The 19,680-nt window shown below is 37.0% G+C and overlaps 1 protein-coding gene across 2 annotated transcripts in view; it reads left to right on the top strand.

Annotated features, from left to right (window-relative positions):
* The first annotated feature begins 2,906 nt into the window (after positions 1 to 2,906).
* Positions 2,907 to 19,680, top strand: part of LOC124591810 (trehalase-like) — a 29,335-nt gene continuing 12,561 nt past the window's right edge. Inside the window, exons 1-3 of one of the 2 annotated variants that reach the window (XM_047131772.1) lie at positions 2,907 to 3,072; positions 10,225 to 10,334; positions 11,365 to 11,580. The gene's annotated coding sequence lies outside the window, so the exon portion shown is untranslated. The remainder of the gene's footprint in view (positions 3,073 to 10,224; positions 10,335 to 11,364; positions 11,581 to 19,680) is intronic. The other variant, XM_047131773.1, reaches the window with a different exon arrangement.

Here is a 19,680-nt window from a genome sequence, read left to right as displayed (position 1 = left end):
AATCATTTTTTTATTTTTTTTTAATTTTTTATTTTTTTATAGCGACATCGCTCGACTAGAGTGGCCAGAGTGTTCTCCAGACATGAACCCTATCTAACACGCATGGGACAGATTGAAAAGAGCAGTATATGGACGCTCACCAACCACTCTGAGGGATCTATGCCGAATCGCCGTTGAGGAGTGGGACAATCTGGACCAACAGTGCCTTGATGAGCTTGTGGATAGTATGCCACAACGAATTCAGGCATGCATCAATGCAAGAGGACGTGCTACTAGGTATTAGAGGTACTGGTGTGTACAGCAATCTGAACCACCACCTCTGAAGGTCTCAGTATATAGTGGTACAACATGCAATGTGTGGTTTTCATGAGCAATAAAAAGGGTGGAAATGATCCATATCCTTTCTTCCAGGAGTGCTAGTTCTCCAGGTATGCGGGAGAGCTTCTGCGAAGCTTGGAAGGTAGGAGACGAGGTACTGGTGGAATTAGAGCTGTGAGGACAGGTCATGGGTCGTGTTTGGGTAGCTCAGTTGGTAGAGCACTTGCCCACGAAAGGCAAAGGTCCCGAGTTCGAGTCTCGGTCCAGCACACAGTTCTAATCTGCCAGGAAGTTTCAGGGTGGAAATGAAGTTTATGTTGATCTCTATTCCAATTTTCTGTACAGGTTCCGGAACTCTCGGAACCGAGGTGATACAAACTTTTTTTGGTGTGTGTATTATTATTCACAAGATGCAGTGCCTTACATTGCCATATGCTTCCATTTCATTGATTGCTTCTGCTATCAATGTAACAATCTGGCCAAGTATTTTCGTTGTTACTTTTCTCAGTCAATTTAGTATTGTAATACCCATCATATTACATGTGGTGTCTGTAATTACAAGCATTGCTCCAAATGCAAGTACCACAAAAGGAGAAAGACTCAGGACATAAGTGTTACTCATAAAATATTATTACAAGAGTTCTCCTGTGCTAAGTGTTTCGTTGTTTGAAAAGGCAGTTATAACTCATCCACATTGCTTATCTGACCTGACCATCATGCCTAGTAGCTAAATCCTAAATGCTACAAAGTAAATATAGTATCATCAACAGTTTCCAGTGACGTGGGCACTACAGACTGTATTCACACACACTACAAATGGCGAAGAAGGTAAGTCTTTGGACCCGTTGTTAGTCAAATGGCACCTGGTAACTCGACAATGTGTGTGAAATGTTATGGAACTTAACTCTAAGGTCATCAGTCCCTAAGCTTACACACTACTTAACCTAAATTATCCTAAGGACAAACACACACACACACACACCCACGCCTGAGGGAGGACTCCAACCTTCGCCGGGACCAGCCGCACAGTCCATGACTGCAGTGCCCTAGACCGCTCGACTAATCCTGCGTGGCATAACTCGACAAATCCACAAAAGCAACCACACCTATTCTCAACAATTTATTAATCGTCGCAATTTGCAGTGTTTTGATTATCCAAGATCAATTTTCCTGATTCCCACAGGAGATGGCACAGCTACCCATAGTGTATCAGAGAAGACTAAACCATGATGCGAGGGTTCAAAATAGCGTTCAAGATTTATATGTTGACATTCACAACCTTGTTTTACCACTAGTACATCAAGCTGTCGCAGGTTCTCTATTCATTGGAAACAAAAGACTCTGTATTTCTGACTTCACGTATGAGACTTAAAATTCTCTGATGGAACATAACAATGATTTGGATGTGAAAGAGAAAGTATGCTCAACGCTATGTTTAGCAAGTATCCATTGATCTAGTCATATGTAGTCACATGGTTGAATGATGCTTTGTTGAATGCCAGAAGACAGTAAGTTATTTTTACTCTTTGATAGGCTATTGTGTGTCTTATGGATTTGCTAGATGTGGAAACGTTCAAAGTAATTCTAGTTTTTATCAGTTAGACCCCTCTTTAGTTAAGACAGAGTCACCTCTTTTTCTTTCTTCTGAACATGTTTCTGTTTCAGAACCGATGACCATAAAAGTCATCGTAGAACTGTGAGTGAAGTTCACTCAATTTTCCTGGTCTCAGACTTCATTGCGCTGCACTGGTTTAACCACGTATCTACTAACTACTCTCTCAGTACTTCTGACATTGCTCGCTTTAGAACATTAGGCCTACTTATTAAACTTGTTTTTTTTCTGTATTTCCTAACTTTCAAAACTTTTGAAAGTATTTGGCCAGGGTTACTGCAATTGTGCCTTTACCGCATTTACCTACCATTCTTTTCATATCACGATATTTTTGTGTGTATATATTATTTAGTTGCTCATCGGACATAAATTTGTATTCTAATGACGACTTGGTTATAAATTTCCTCAGTTCACATGAATAAATTATTCCTCATATAGATGCTACCTGTTTGCTATTGTCCCTAACTATGTGGCACAGTATATAGAAAAACTGAGATCATACATTTTTTGAAGATAGTCTATGAGAGTTCACTTGACCTCTGCGCACCTTTTAATCGTGTTAACATGCATGTCTTTCAGAGAGAAAGAGAATTTTCTGTCATTTACTTTCTGTTACCATTTATTTCTGGTGGTAGTGTTACAAAATACAAAAATTTTCCTCTATGCAGTATTGTGTATCCCTGTCCAGTTTCATTGGTCTAAGATAACGACACCAAGACAAGCTGAATTTTTATTTTCCCTTTTAGCTTGCGTGAAATCACATAGAAGTCTCGAGCTTCATGTTCTGTACAGTGCAGGAGAGAGGCAATAAAACAGTTGGAAAGGCAGGAAGTAAAATAATTCGGTTCCTGACAACGTATTCGAATTAAATGAAAATAAAAAATAAAGAAGAAAAAAGTCGCCTTTTTATCGATAGTCGAAAGTTTCGATTATACACGGATAGTTTTCATCATTCAAAGATAGTTGTATACGAAGAATTTGCATTTTGCAGAAGTGTCGCAAGATTTGCAGCGACATCGCATGCGAAGGCATTTGCGGTATTTGTCTTTGACACTGTCACTACGCGAGAGTGCGTAGGATCATTCGCAGTTGTTTTGTGCACGATTCTTTCGTGTTTGTAATTATTCGTCGTTAACGCTGACGTAAGTGTATCTTAAAATGAAGTAACATGTATTATTGTGAGATGTCATTTAAGTTTTACTAGTTATATATTAATGTCATTGTTGTAGAAGTTGCCTCACAGCTGCTTCATTCTCCCCGTTCCTATTTTTCAGTACTTGAAGGGACTGTCACTTGTTGTGTGTTTTGCATACATTAAATAACGAGGTGCTAGTTTTCATCAAACTTGTTTCTTAAGTCTTGTCATCATTACTGTAACTGCTGGTTTCGTTTTCTGATCGTAACATCATTTTTATGTCCAGTTTCCCAGTAATTTTGTGTCTCAAATTATCTGTATTTAATTCAGTTTTCTTGCTATCCTCTGAACTGATAGCTGATGGAGAACGGATAGATAAATTCTGATGGTGCTTAAGAGTCGAATTTGAGAGCTAGTCTGCCATTTTCATGGTACGTTTGGTCATGATAATAATTTTTGTTTACACAAATAAAAATTTCTCACTAGAGTATATTATTACACGGTCACCTTGCGGGGCTTTGCATTTAGACAATTTAAAATAATTAATTGAAATGCACATCTTAATTTATCTGTAAATCTCCATTACTATCTTCACTTTAACCTTCCTGGCTGCGTAGTTTTTGGCTTTCTCTATCAGAGTCTGCTGCATGTAGAGGAGGACTCTCATATATTTTATGGTGAGATTTGTGAACGCTATTGCTCTCACATTCTAGGTTTGCTTGTGACAAATTTATGAAAGGGAGTTAGTGTGTGCTGAAGCTTTCAGGTGATGTCTAGCTGTGTAAACAATGTGTACTAGAGTGTTTAGTATATGGACCACGTATAATAGTTTTGCACATTTTTGTACAATAGATCGCTTACTTCTAATTGGAGAATTGTTCCAGGACATTATTCCATTTGACTTTTATAAATAGGAGTATATTACGTAAACCAACTTACTAGTGTTTTGATAATCAGAAACATTCGTCTCCTTCAGAGTAAAAACCTCTTTACTTAGTGTCAAATTCATAATATCTGATTTTCCAGTTAAAGCCCTTGTCGGTATACACACTCCAAACTTTCTCATTTACAAACTCCCTTTACTGCTTATTCTGTCAACCATATATTCTTGTGCAGAACTGCACAAGCTTCACACAAAGTTACGGTAGGTTATATCACTGAAATTTCTCTTCTTCCTGCTAGTGCCTATGTGGTGAAAAAGATTCTAATATTTGGAAATATTAGAAAGTTAATTCTATCTCAATCAGCAGTATATTATGATAGATCCTTCTTCTTTATCGTCGCCTTGTCCCACGTCATGTACGGTCGGCGTTGCTTTTCTGGATCCTTCTCCTCCATAATACTCTATCCATTGCCTCTTCCTTCTCCCATCCTTTCTCCCTTAGGTCCCCGAATATCTTATCCTTCCACCTCATCTTCAGTCTTCCTCTCCTTCTCACTCCTTCATTCTTTATATCTTCAACTCTGTTTCCGATATACTCTTCCCCCAAACCACCGTAGTCTGCTCTCTTGTATCTTTTTCCCCGTGGGTCCCACTTTCACAGCTCCTCTAACACATTCATTTCTAATCCTGTCCTTCCTTGTTACCCCACACATCCACCTCAGCATCCTCATTTCTGCCACTTCCATCTTCTTTTCCTGGGTTACTGTGATTGGCCATGTCTCTGCTGCGTATATCATAGCAGGCCTTACTACCGACTTGTACACTTCCCTTTCAACCCAATGCTGACCTTCTTGTCACACAACACTCCACTCATTTTCCTCCAGTTGTTCCAACCGCAATTTATTCGGTGTTGTATTTCGCTTTCCAGTCCTCCGTCCCTCTGTATGTACGACCCCAGGTATTTAAATTTGCAGACTGATTTCAGCTCATCACCCTGGATCTTGCAAGACCTCATCTGCACATCCTTCAGTGCTAAATATTCTGACTTTGTCCTGCTAATTTTCATCCCTCTTTCTTCTAGTGCCTTCCTCCATTCCTCCAGCTTTTCCTCAAGTCTGTCGATGCTCTGCTCACAAAGAACCACATCATCCACAAACATCATATTTCACAACGCTTCCTTCTTCACATCTTTCACCAGCACATCCATAATCAGGTCAAAGAGGTAGGGACTAAGTGCAGACCCTTGATGTAACCCTACTTTTACTGGAAACTCATTTGTCATGCCCACACTACTTCTCACCTGTGTCATTGCTCCTCTGTACATTTCCTTCACTAACGTCTCATACTTCTCTGGCACACACTGCTCACTCATGCTTCTCCATATTTCGTCCCTTGGGACTCTGTCATATGCTTTCTCCAAATCAATGAAAGCCATATGTAGATCGGCTTGTAGCTCCCCGTGTCTCTCAACTATCTGCCTTAAAGCATGTATTGCATCAGTTGTTCCTCTGCCAGGCATGAACCAAACTGTTCTTCACACACCACAGTCTCCTTGCATAATCTTGCTTCTATAACTCTTTCCCAAATTTTCATTGTGTGTGCCATCAGTTTAATACCTCTATAGTTACTGCGGTCCTGCACATCACCTTTCCCCGTAAATATTGGAATCAGTACACTAGTTCTCGGCGCGTCTGACATCTCCTCCTGTCGCCAAATTTTCTTCATTAAATCCCAAAGAAGCTCAATTCCCTTTTTACCGAGACACTTCCATACCTCAATGGGGATCTGGTCTGGGCCAACTGCCTTCCCATTTTTCATCTTTTCAACTGCCCGTTCGACTTCATCTCTACTTATATCAATCCTTCATTTGCCCCTCCTTCCTCAGTTTTCACACTTACATTTTCTTCATTCAGCAATTTCTCAAAATAATTCAACCACCTTTGGATTATTTTTCCATGGTCATGCAGAATTATTCCTGTTTCATCTTTCATTTGTTTTATTGCTATTAGATCCTTAGAAGCTTTATCTCTTGATTTGCCTATCTGTATCAGTTCTCTCATATCCTGATTTTTCTGTAGTTGTTCGTATGCCTCCCTTACTGATTTAGCTTTAGCCACGGCTCGTTTTGCCTCCTTCTTTGCACTTTTGTATGCTTGCCCATCCTCAGCACTTCCGGACATATCCCACTTGCTCTTAGCGTCCTTTTCCTTCACAACCTTCTGCACCTCTTCATTCCACCACCATGCTTCCTTATCTTTTGGCACCTCTCCCCCAGATGTTAACCCAAACACTTCCTCCCTGGTCTTTGTTATAACAGCACTATTTATTTTCCGCTACTCCTGCACACTCTCTGCCAGTTTTACCTTTCCCAGTACTTTTTCACTAAACTCCTCTCTCAAATTTTTATCCTTTAATCTCCACCACGTAATTTTCCTTTCACGTTGATTTATGTGTGTCTGTCTTTTACATACTTTCATCTCACAATCCGCTACAATCAACTTATGTTGTGTTGCTATTCCTTCACCATATATGACCTTAGTATTTTGCACCTCCCCACTATTTTTCCTTCTACATAATATGTAATCAATTTGGCTTTTATTTTCGCCACTCCTGTATGTTATTAGTTTTTCTCTTTTTCTTTGGAAGTAGGTATTCGTGATCACTAGATCAAAAGCCACTGCAAACTCCACTATCTTTTTTCCTTCCTCATTTCTCGCGCCATACCTCCATCCTCCATGCCACCTCTCTTCCCCACCTTTCCTTCCGCCACCATGACCATTTAGATTCCCTCCGACTATCACTCTTTCATTCACCGACCATTACTCCATCCAAATCTCTCCAAAATTTTTCCTTCTCATCCTCTGAACATCCCGCTTGGGGTGCATAGGCTGTCAGCACTGTTACCATTTCTCCGCCAAACATCATCTTAACATACATGATCCTATCATTTACTCTGCTGACTTCACATACCTCTTCTTGAAGCTCTCTGTGCAAAATAACTCCAACTCCTCCATTTCTTGATTTCCAGTGTATTATGGTAGATCAGGTAGAGATAATGGCAGCAGAGTGGATTGTGCGCCTCAGTAATATAAATAGTCAAACCAAAGGTACAACATAGAAAAATACCTGTGGAGTTGGCAAACGAACATATGGTTCCTGAAGAGGGGCAGCAGTCTGGATAATTGTGTGATCTTGTCTTATATCAGTAGTGCGAATGGCTGAAAGCTAAGGAAAACTACTGTTGTTATATTATGTGGTGATGTACAGTTCTGCTATGTGGCTTAAAGATATATTGTTGGGTAAAACATTCTGGAGGTAAAATGGTCCTCCCTTCAAATATGAAGGTGGGGTGTACTGAGAAGGTTCTGAATGTGGAACATTAGATTTGTAGGTTGATTAGAGAATTTAAAAAGGATAAGTTCTAGTGATAGTAAGAATTGAAGTTATAGGGACGAGATTTATGACCTGAAGACAACAGAGTTATGACAAAATCAAATAGGTATAATGCCAGGTGTAGGACCAATAGTGATTAAGAAAACTGGAATGCAGGTGAATTACTTGTGTGCAGCATAATAAATGTGTTATGGTTACAGAAGCCAGGACCTATGAAAGTAGTGCTTATTATCTCTACAGAGGTTGAAAAATTGTATGATATAAAGTAAATGGGTCAGTTTGTTAAGAGAGAAGGAGCATTTAATTGTGACAAGGGAGTAAAATTCAGTAGATGGAAAGGGAGAATTTCAGAAAGTGCCCTGGGAGAAAGAAATCAAAAGAGAAGGTGATTGGTAGAATTTTGCATGTAGCGTCATTTAGTCTTTGCCAGTACTTGATTCAAGAACCATAAAATATTATACAAGTGGAAGAGATAACAAAAGGTTTTAAGTAGATTATATGATAGGACACAGGTTTCGAAACCAATTTTAGACTGCTAAAAATTTACAGGGGCAGATGTGGACTCTGACCATAATTTATTGCGGTCTGAAACTGAAGAATTTACAGAAAAATGCAATGTGGCTAGGGTAAAAGAACCAGAAGTGATTCAAAGTTTTAAAGGGAGCATTGAACATAAATTACCTGAAATGAAATGTGAAGGGCATAAAGGAGGGGGGGGGGGGGGAGGAGTGGTTAGCTTTTTAAGGGATGAGATAGTGAAAGTAGAAGAGGTTCAAATAGACATAAAGACAAGGGGTTTTTGAATTTAATTAAGAGATGACTGAAAGTTTGGCTAGTTTTCTCAGATAGTACTTCATAGTAGATAACTGCATCATCTGTGAAAAGTCACAGTATTATTAATATCAGCTGCAAGGGTGTTAGTGCACAATGTGAACAGCAAGGGCCCAACACATTACTCTTGGGGACACCTGAAGTAGCTTCATCTGTTATCGACTCTTAGTCCAAAATAACGTACTTCACCCACCCTACCAAGAACTACTCAATCCAGTAACAAATTTCACTTGTTGCTCCATTGTGGATGTATCATGAGCTATGAAGGAATAATAAATTTAGTTTTGAAGAAAGTTTGGAGGGGGGGGGGGGGGTGTTGAAAAGTATAGAGGGAGACCAGAGTTTTGTGTGTAGAAAGCATCAAACCAGTCAGAAGACTGATACTGATGACAAGAAAAGGGCAGGTTCAGGTGAATGTAGGTAGCAGAGATGAAGAGGCTTGCCTAGGATAACCTAGCATGGGGGGTAGCATCAAACAAAATTAGTATAGCTAAAGCACTATCCCACAGGGGGTGATAATGGCATGTTAATATGCAGTGAATGCTGAACAATGACTTATGAGCTGGACAGAGGAGATACTTGAATGATAGGTTACTATAAAAATAATTTATGCAGTATGAACAATGGTAACTGGAAAATGAGAAGTAATGAGAAGCTTTACCAAGATATGCAGAAAATATCACAATGGCAAAGTATATTTTAATCTTTAGACATCCCTATTGAATGAGTGGAACAGATAAAAAACACAAAAATTCTTGTGTTTCTGGAAAAATAAGTCAACGATACTATTGGTTACAGAAACAAGGAAAGAACTAGAAAGAAAAGTATCGAAGAATTGGAAATAACATAAACTATTGTAAGGATAAAATGTAAAATTTAGAAAGCTTTCAAGGCAAAAAGATAAGAAATCTGGGGAAGAAAGGGAAAGGCAACAAGTGAAGACAAGAGTAATGGAAAAAAACAGGAAACAACAAAGGAAAGTTTTTGTCACATGATCTGATTTGGCCAGTGTATAGAAAGAATGGGACAGTACATTATATGTTTCCAGGATTTCTAATGAAAGCACTACAGAATTATAGAAATCCCTTATACAGTACAGGTTCTGTGAAAGGAAGATTTCTGTGGTCCAGTGAAAACTTTTGTATGTCCTTATAACATATTTTAATACGCTAGACTTCTGCTAATCCGCAGATTCCTTGTACATATATGTGCCAGTTTAGTGGAAGTGCCAGGTTATAAGTGTCTTACATTCAGTGTAAACGCATCAGATTATACTGTATTAAATCCTAAGATGCATTGATTTTCATGAAAATTTATCTTTGAGTGTGTACATATACAGTAGTATTGCTCACTATGAAAAATGTCCAAAATTTTTAGTTTTCGCAGTAATGATATGCAATGGCAGTAGGCAGTAGGCAGTAGGCATTACATTGGTACTGCATTTTTCCGATTGTTGCATAACGTATTCCAGGAGGATGTGTGCGGCTTCAGCGCCAGCAGTGTGAGATATCGTCAAGTTCTCTCCTCGTGTAGCTTCATCATCATCATCACTTTAATCGTAATGTTCCTGTACACTTTTGATTAAAAGTTTGGCTATAAATAGTTGCTCACCCAACATTATACTCGGCAGCATTGGCTTTCTGTAAAGAACTCCAGTTAAACTTGTATCTGTTTAGATTTTCTGCTTGAGGTCTAGCATGAAGTGTTTCCTTTTAGAAATAGTGATACTGAACTATAAAGAAAGCCACAATTTCAAACATGTAAAGCATTGTCTAACATTGTGATTAACTGACAACATTGTTGCACTTGAGAATTCATTTTGGTATTTGCCTTTCCGATTGTCTAGAGGCTGGATGTGGGCCAGACTACTGATGGTCAGATTAGCGAGAGTATTAATTTACATAAGCAAATGTTGTATGAGGAATCTTAGGGCTTACATGATACGGAGTACATATTTCTTCAGTTAACATAATTTTTTGATTTTGAGTCAGAAATACAAACTTTCCACTCCCCCCTTCTCGCTCAGGAGTATAATACTAGTTTCTCTTGCAGGCAGTGGAAAAGACTCTCCCCAACTCTGATGAATATCTGCTTGAACCTGGAAGCATAGGTGTCAATAAGACAGAATAAGTAACTTTAATTTTCCTGTTACTTTTTGCACGGTAAGTTAAACTTATAAAGTTTAGCAGAACATATTTGGATTTGAGTAAAGATTCACATATTTTGTAAAAGACTAAATTCAGATGGAATCTGCTTATCACCATAGAAACAAAAAAATGAGTCAAACTCAATATTTCAGTGTAAAATGTGTCTCGATGCTCCACTTTAAAACATACCTCACATGCATTAGTACACAGATAGAATATTATTGATATTGATAACTTTGAAATTTAACTTTGTCCTCCATTCTGTGTGCCAGAATTTGATCTAAGATTCATACAATTGTATATTAAAATTTTTTAAAGATGTTTTAATATTTTACACAGATGTTGCTTGCTGTAGTGTTGATTGTTTTAATTTAAAAGTTGCTATACATCTGAGTTTAAATAAAAAAACTACATGAAATGAAACTATTAATGAATGAAATTCATTTTAAATTAAGATAGTCATCCTGTCCTGATGCACCTGTGGTAGTATTGTGTAAAATAAATGTTATAGCTTGTCAGTTTTGTCTAATACATTACATACTGAGAATGGAAAGAGTGAAAATGATAATTCACCATATAGTGGACATGTCGAGCAGAGCATAAGCAAATAAAAAAGGACTTTTTAAGTTAATTGTTCATCTTATGAATGTCGAAGTTCTTGTTTATTTGCACATTAACCATTCCCCATTGTCCACTATAGAGTGGTTGTTTACTCATTCCATTATTTGTATTCCACACTTGAAAACGGTGTATGTAAAACACTTAAAATTTCAGTACAACTTTTATGTGAAACTGACCCTGTATTTAAATGTTTTGTGAACAAAACAGACAAAAAGTTACATCACTAAAGCACATTAAATTGGCCCTTTGTGTGGCAAATTGCTCTTTCAACTAATTACATAAAGTGACAGTTATAGTTGTACTATTTCTCAGTTAGCAATCAGCATTTGTTCTTTCTTCACTTGTTAAAGTGTGATGGCTCAGAATTTTCTGATGGTGCTATCCGCATGAACTTGAACAGTGTTTCAAGGTAGGTTCATTGTAGGTCGGTGATGCTGAGGCCAGCAGTTACCTTCTAGACGACAGCAATGGCTCGGACTTCATCCATCGTCACCAGTGTTGGAATCGGTTAGAGCCTCTGATGTGTTGGTGTACCTTGGTTAAAATGTCAGAATAATGCCATTGAAGAAATGGTAGAAACAAATTTTCAGCTTCCAGCATCTCCAGAGGGTTGGCTGTTTGCTCCTATCTTCAGCTCAAAGTTGGTGTTAATTGTAATTAAAATTAATTATTAAAATTCCATTTAGAATTCCACCTCACTTCCTATGTTTCTTACTGTTAACATTTTTTTATCAATTTATATTTTTGTCATTCATATGTGGAAGACAAAGATAAATATTCACTCACAAAATACGATAAGTTTTAAACAGTGCAGAGGTAGACAATACCCCTGCAACATTCCCTGAGAAGGAAAAAAAGAAATACAGAAGAAACTATTTGGCTATCAAGTTCCACTTTACAATATTGAGGAATTTTATACTGCATAACCTGTAACTTTCCCAGCAAAGTGAGCAGATGTACCATGCTTACTATAAGTTATGCTAGTACTGTAATAAGTTAGCGAACTGATTTTCTTACTCTCACTTCGAAATAAATTTCTCTTGTAACATATGTTTTTTTACTGTGTGTTTCTCGAGTTATCAGACACTTTCTCTCCTGTGTTTTAGCAAGTTCTTGCTATGTGGTAATGGAGTCACCCCAAACAAAAACTGCTAATCATGTGTTTCATGGGAAACCCAATGTCAGCAGAAAATTTTGCCTTTTTTTTCTTACCACAGGCTATTCTTTCTTCTCTTTCCTTTAAAAAAAAGATGATCCATGATGTGTACATCTGATAGTGAGCGAGGTTTAATTTGGTGCAACAATGGGTAAAAAGGTATGTCTTAAAAGACGGAGTGAAAGCCGAAGAATAGCCAGTACTGTAAACATGGAAAGGCAATAACAATTGGACAGTGTGGTGCCATCCAGCATGTGAGATGGAGCAAATTCAGCATGGCAGATGTGACGAGCAGATGTATATCACTAGTACAAGTGCTTAAGGACTCGCTAGCTGGTTGGCTTTATTTTTAAATCACAAAGCATAGTAAAGGGACATGGAAATTGGAACTCACTGATCTGCAAAATGTGTTGAACTGTATTCGACATCCGGAATGAGATGTAGGTAGAGCACTTGCCCGCGAAAGGCAAAGGTCCCGAGTTCGAGTCTTGGTCCGGCACACAGTTTCAATCTGCCAGGAAGTTTTGTGTTCGACATGTTATTAATATGGCTTGTCCTCAATTAGTTTGTAATACAGTTAGTAACAACAAGCATTTAAAGATTAATGAATATGTGTTTGCCACAGCTTCCTTCCCATACCTGCACCCCACTCCCTTGTGTGCCAACAGGTGCTGTTCTGTCTGTACCGTCATATGGTAACAGTACTCAGTCCCTCTTGGAGTACTGGTTATTTTTTTGTGTTTTATTGTCTTGGTGAACACACATCACTGAACAGAATATGCCATTAAACTGATATGAGACAGCTCTTTTGAAGAAGAACATGAAATTTCATTTTTTAATTATTTAGTTTGCAATGAGAAACACAGATATTTTCCAATGGTAATGATAATAGGTAATGTGTAAAACGAGATGTGGAGTATTTGTTTGTGTTGGCTCCATCAACCAGGAAATTCCAAATATATGCCAAAACACTATAGAAAAGTGCACCTTATGACACTTAGGTAACATCTTTGTTTTATTGCCTTTTACTCATTTCTAGCCCAAGGCAGTATTACATTAAAGTTCATGCAAACTATTTGGGGGAATAAAACTACACTCAGATTGTAGCATGCTTGACAATAAATTACCAGTGAATGAAATGCTCTTACAGAGTGGAAAAGTTAACAAACCAGGCACTCAAAACAGTGTGTACTTGCAGATAACAAACAGGTAAAAAAAAAAAATACAGAAAAGTACTTAATATTTTTTGTGAGGGGGGGGGGCATATAACAAATTAAAAAACATTGAAAGCTCCAATAAAAGGGGAAAATGAAGAAGAAAGTAGGAGTAAAATATGTTTCTTACAGAGAGGTGAGCATATGTGAAATATGCATGAGGCTGGTACAAAATGGGGGGAGAAGACACTAACACGTTTGTTTGAAGAGTGCAGTTTTGTCCTTGGGTGTATGGATCAATAGCAAGTTCTTGAGAATCTTTTGCTGCAGAATCATTTGTACCTCAATCAGAGCAGATAATGAAATAATTAGTGGTACTCATGGTGTAACGAGAAAAATATAAAACAATATAAAGGTGTATGTGGAAAACATCCCAAACAGCACATGAGAACCAACAAGAATTTTAAAAAAAAATTATTGCGGAATGTGTAAGTACAAGATTTCCAGTGAGGACTCTTTTTAGAGCATCGTGTGTTTGCACTTGATTTTATGTTATTTCACCAAGTATCGCAGTATATTCCTAATACACTTCTACTGCTCAAACATAGAACCCATCTTAATTCATAGTTAAGGGAGAATAATCCACTTCCAGTGAGACTGCAGGCCATGCTAACCAAGGAAGTGTGTGCGTGTTGTGCTAAATTATCATGATCTTAAATGCCACAGTTTTTGCATTTCATAGTCGAAATTCGTCACCACCTGAGAGAGAGATCCTCTAGACATAATTTGCTGTTTTGAGCTATAAACTTATTTAAGTTCAGAATCTTGAAGTACTTGAACTGGTGACAACCATCCCTAAGTTTTCCTAAAGCAGTCATTGGGAAGTCAGAATGAACAACAATTGGTGGAAATTACACAATCCCATTTTTGGCGTCAAATAAAACTATAGTGCTGCACCACTCCATGAGATAATGGTGTCTACCTCAACAGATTGTTAATGTTTGCAGTGGATTGTTGGGATGGGATGAAACTGATACTAGAGCGTCCAGTGCTATTTGCTCATACAGCAAAATTATGCCTGTTGGTATGAGGACATGGTGGGATGGCTTGAACATCTATATTTTGACATTGGCCAGTGTTCTGCGTCCTTTGCAATGTTGTGCATTTCTTTATTAGGACTAATGGACCAAATGTTGACCAATTAATGACTTTACATTCTGTTTTAACTGCTGTGGCACCTGAATTGTAGAAAAGTATAAATTTAGTGAAGATGCTTACCGTAAGTGCAACAAGTCAAACACCTTTGTTGTTGTCTATCCCTTGCATTGAGAAAAACTTGAACACCACACATTGTTCTAGTATGCTTGTATGTTACAACCTGATAAAAGTTGATGGTGCCCTCTTTCTTTACAGGTTTGCTTCGAGAAGAAAAAAGTGAAAAATGCATAAAATAGTGTAGTCACCCAGTAGCTCATTCCACTCAGCAAATAGAAGAAATGTTGAGTTATGGACAAGCACATTAAAAAGAGAGAACTTGTTAGCTTTTGGAATAAATCCTTTGTCGATCTATTACTTGATGAATGGCATCTTTACTCCTAAATTATTTACATTTTGCCCTAACTTTCTGTACTATGTTTCTCAGGAATGAGATAATGGGTGACTTCACTTTTTTATGCATTTGTCACTCTTTTCTTCTTGCCCATTAGCAGATGAAATAAATATTTCTACATACAAATCTTTAAATCTTTGCGCTCATTGTCTTTATAATTCTGTATATAAATCCAGTTAATATAAGTACTTCTTCTAGACTTCCGTACTGAGCGAGGTGTTGCAACGGTTAGCACCCTGGACTTGCATTCGGCAGGATGACAGTTCAAACCCACATCTGGCCATCCTGATTTAGGTTTTCCATGATTTCTCTAAATCATTTGAAGCAAATGCCAGAATGGTTCTTTTGAAAGGGCACAGCTGACATCTTTCCCTAATCCAACGGGACTGATGACCTCGCTGTTTGGTCCCCTTCCCCAAACCAACCAACCAACCAGATTTCTATAGTTTGAATTTCTTTTAGTTAAATTTTTGGACTGCAATTTACTTTGTTTTACGAGCTATGTTTTTATTTATTACCACATTGAGGAAAGTAATATGAAAACAATATGTAGGACCTGCATTGTCGTAAAAAAGCAGTACTGGGTCAATCCATATGAAGTGGTCCAGTGATGGTTGCTTGACCATTTTTAAATATTTTAATTTTTTTGTATGTGATTGCCCTGTATTTAAGAAGTTCAAAACAGTTTTTTAAAATAATTTATCTCTCACTTTTACTGAATGGCAGGCATTTTTATTTGTAGGTGCGCAATGATTTTTCAGTCTGGAGACATGAATATCTCTCCACTGGGTTAAGTTACAACATTACAATTGGCATGATTGTTTTTAGAAAAGTGTCCTCTACGAAATTGTCTATTACACAAAATACCCTAAATTCAAAAATAACCAGGCAAATTACCTCCCAAGTTTGGTGTCCAAATCTTTAAAAATCCACTTTTTAGGCCCAAAAAATAACAAACAAGGAGTGATTTATGAGTGTCTATTTTTTTCCTATAGTTAGATATCATACACTACTAGCCTCATATAGAGCAAGAACACTTACAATTGCTTCCTTAATTTTTTATGAATTTTTGTAATTTGAAAATTTTCATTTTTTGTAAAGTTTGGGGTTAGTTATCTCAGGTGGGACTGAATATATAAATATGATTTTTGCTCAGGTTGTACACATATATGATAACATACTGTAAAAACTTCAACATTGATATCTGACTCTGAACGAAGATATGAATTTTTGAAAATGAGGAGATAATTCACATTACTCTACGTCTGATCTTACGGCTGTTGCCTATTCATGTGTGGTATTGGTGGGATATAATCAGTTATTATTGAAGTAAGGTACTGAATTATAAACAAAAAGTGGAAACATCACTGAACTTAACATTTATATTATTCTGACATACTTAAATATTTTCAATTAACATCCTTCGAGATGCAACTGTTCCTAAACCTGGTGGTGAATGTTAATAACACTTCTTTCTTCAGACAGCTTCTGTGATATAGAATAAGACCTCCCAGTTGCTGTGGTAAGTTCAAGCACTAAAAGTTTCTTCAAAACATTTTTCATTGGTATCCAAACTTTGTCACTAGTTGATTTCTTGAATGATGTTCTTGGGCCAGCAGGGTTGTAAAAATGCACAAAATCATCATTGCTTTCCAAACTTGTTTCAACCTCTGCAAGCCACCACTGTCCATCATTCACACATGCCACTATGTCATTCAACGTTAAAGACAGAGATGTAATTTTACTTACACAATGATCCTCATAAATTTCAGTATAAATTTTGGTTTCTGATGTTACATAGCATCGAACTAAGATTTCTGCAATGCCAAGGAATTTGTGGAAATGCCTTGTTCCTTTTATTGCTATACAGTTTTCAAATCTGGTTTGAAGTGTTGTTTTCATTTGCAGAACCACTCCTTCCTTCTTGATCAGAAAATAGGTAATGCCTTTAACATTATACTTGCAAAAGACATACATGTCCTGTACTGTGAGAATGTTGTAACTTAACCCAGTGCAAAGATATTCGCATTTTTGCTAAGGTCTCTAAACTGAAACATCATCGCGTGCTTACAAATGAAAATGGCCGCCATTCAGTAAAGGTGAAAGGTAATTTTTTTTAAAAAACTGTTTTGAACTTCTGAATTATAGGGTAAATCACATACAAAAAATTAAAATATTTAAAAATGGTCAAGCAATCAACTTAATTTTTATTGGACCACTTCATTTGGATTGACCTTACTAGGATACTGGGGGAATTATTGTGAAGGTATGCCAATTATATTATTATGAAACCAAATCTTAAACTTTAGATCGCTAATGTTCTGATATTCAGTTTAACATGTTTGGTGATAATGTATTTGGAGGTGCTTTAGGAAAGTTAAATTACACTTCAGCCATAATCAAGATCAATAATGATTTTGTTAATTTAAAATTAAGTTTGTAATTCTGACAACTACTGCCACCTTCAATTTTCTGATATCTATTGTGAGTCAGTATGTGTCTGCAGAGCCTGGCCTGTAGTATGCCAAAATGCAATCACATCTTCTTTTCCAGCTGAAAACAACTGCCTTGTGTCTCATGTTGTATACATGTGGTACTACATTGTGCAGTATTTACGCAAGTGTAATTTTATATCCCCTTTTTAGTGTCTAAATTAGGCTCCCTTGGTAGGATCTATCAGCGTGCTAGTTGATTAGCACTGAAATAAATGAGAAATCTAAGACGCTATTTGAGAAGTCAAGGTGATCAATCAGAATACGACCTATCTTGGAGATAATGCGGAAGTTAAGAGCTAATGGTAGATTTACATTTTTAAAGTTACTTTTAGTGTTAGAAAAAGCAGCTACTCACCACATAGTTGTGGTTTTGACAGGTTTCCCTCCCTCCCCCCCCCCCCCTCCCCCACTGCTCTCCATTATTTATGTACTAAAAATATATAAATTGTATGATGAGTGGTTACATTTAGACCTTCCATTATTTGTAGTCCACCCATAACTTTTTGAGTATCATATTAATCCTACAATAGTATGGAAAGGATAGGTTGCTAAGAGTACTTACCACATAGATGAGCCATTGAGTTGCAGATAAGTACAGTGAAAAAGAATGCTATAAATATTAAGCCTTTGGACTAAGTCCATCATTATAAGCAGAAAAGTGATACACATATGGCCACTGTCATCTAAAGAGCTAAGGCCTTAGCACAGCTCAACATGTCCTTTACATGGTAAGTAGTAATCTGTCCTTTGCATATTGTTGGTATTCCATCCTGGAGTTTAATTATTAATGTTGCAACTATAGTTTTGTATAATTTTAAGGGGTAATCTTGTGGATGGATAAGCTCATAAAGTACATATCCAGAACAATGAGGAAATAGATCACTGGCATCTTTATTTGCTACTCCATTCTAGCAATTTTATAAACCAAAATTTTCTTCTGTTGACCTTCTTTGTGATTGCAATTAAACATTTCTACAGCCTAGTAGATTGCAGCATGTTCTTAATATTGTAGAATTATTACCAACGCCGATGAAAAACTATAAGCTCTTAAACATGTTTGAGCCAGTCTAATAAGATATCATTAAGAAGTGTAATTTATTCTAGAGACTATGGACTCATTAATTTAGTAAACATTTGAACCATAATACACTAAATAAATGAATGTCATTATACTTATGCACCATATATGCAGTGCCTTTTTCCTCTCAGATTTTTTAAGTGTACACTTATTAGTAAAAATTATAATTTTAAGTAGTAGTAGTAGTAACGGTAACCAGTGTTTTTCATGACATGGAATCTGAGAGCAAGAGTTTATTTAACACAAAATAAGAATTATCTCAGACCGAAAGTGTGCTCTGAAAATTTTACAAGGGCTATAGGGTTGATCTAGATGAAATACTCTATTCATCCTGCTTTAAAAATCTGTTTTAATTAGTCATTACCATGCTCACTTTAAAACTGCAGAAACAATGTGCCTTAGATTCTGCTATTTTAATAAATGCTTGCAAAATACCCAATGTAAGCACTGTTGGGATAAACATCTGATGAAAAATGTCCGCTGAAATTTCTAATTTTAATTTTGTAGGTTTGGTTGGGGATGTGTCAGATCTGAAACAGGATTGTTTATTATTACTATCTTTCCTTTCTCAGACCTTAGGTCTGGTTCGGAATGAAAGTGACGCGGACCTTGATCAAGCGTCACTTCCTTTTAACTGTACGGTATATGTTACATTGCGTTTAGGAACTTTCGGGTAATTGAACATGTATCAATAATTACGGATTTCTGAAGTTGTATATATAAGTTTGGATGTATTATTATTATTATTATTATTATTATTATGCTATATCATTGCATTGTGGAGTACCAAATGATGTAACGTGAGCAATACGTACATACTCGTAACTACACAGTGTCATAGTTCAGACAATGGATTTTTTAATGAATAAACAGCAGGGTTTATGCGCAACTGTGCTGTGTGTGACAATAAAATATTACTAACTTGTTTAAGACTTTTCATTATCCACACACTTGTTACTAGTCTTTTGTGTGTCCTTTTGGAAGGCAATGATTTTGATTTTTTTGTGTGTGTGTGGGGGGGGGGGGGGGGGGAGGAGAGGAGCTAAAACATTATCCACAAGTTTCATTGTGTTGATTCTTTTCATTGGGATGACAAGTGTCTTACAGTTTTACATCAACTGTTGAGAAATGCATCATTAAGCTGGAATGTTTTGCCCATTGATTATACTGTTGGGGCAGCTGTCATGGCTATTTTGGTGTGGTGCATATTTAGCAACAAGGTGGTAAAGTTTTCAGTTAGCATAGTTT

The sequence above is a fragment of the Schistocerca americana genome, chromosome 2 (assembly GCF_021461395.2).
Source record: "Schistocerca americana isolate TAMUIC-IGC-003095 chromosome 2, iqSchAmer2.1, whole genome shotgun sequence".
Taxonomy (NCBI): Eukaryota; Metazoa; Arthropoda; class Insecta; order Orthoptera; family Acrididae; genus Schistocerca; species Schistocerca americana.
This window is presented reverse-complemented; position numbering and strand designations above follow the sequence as displayed.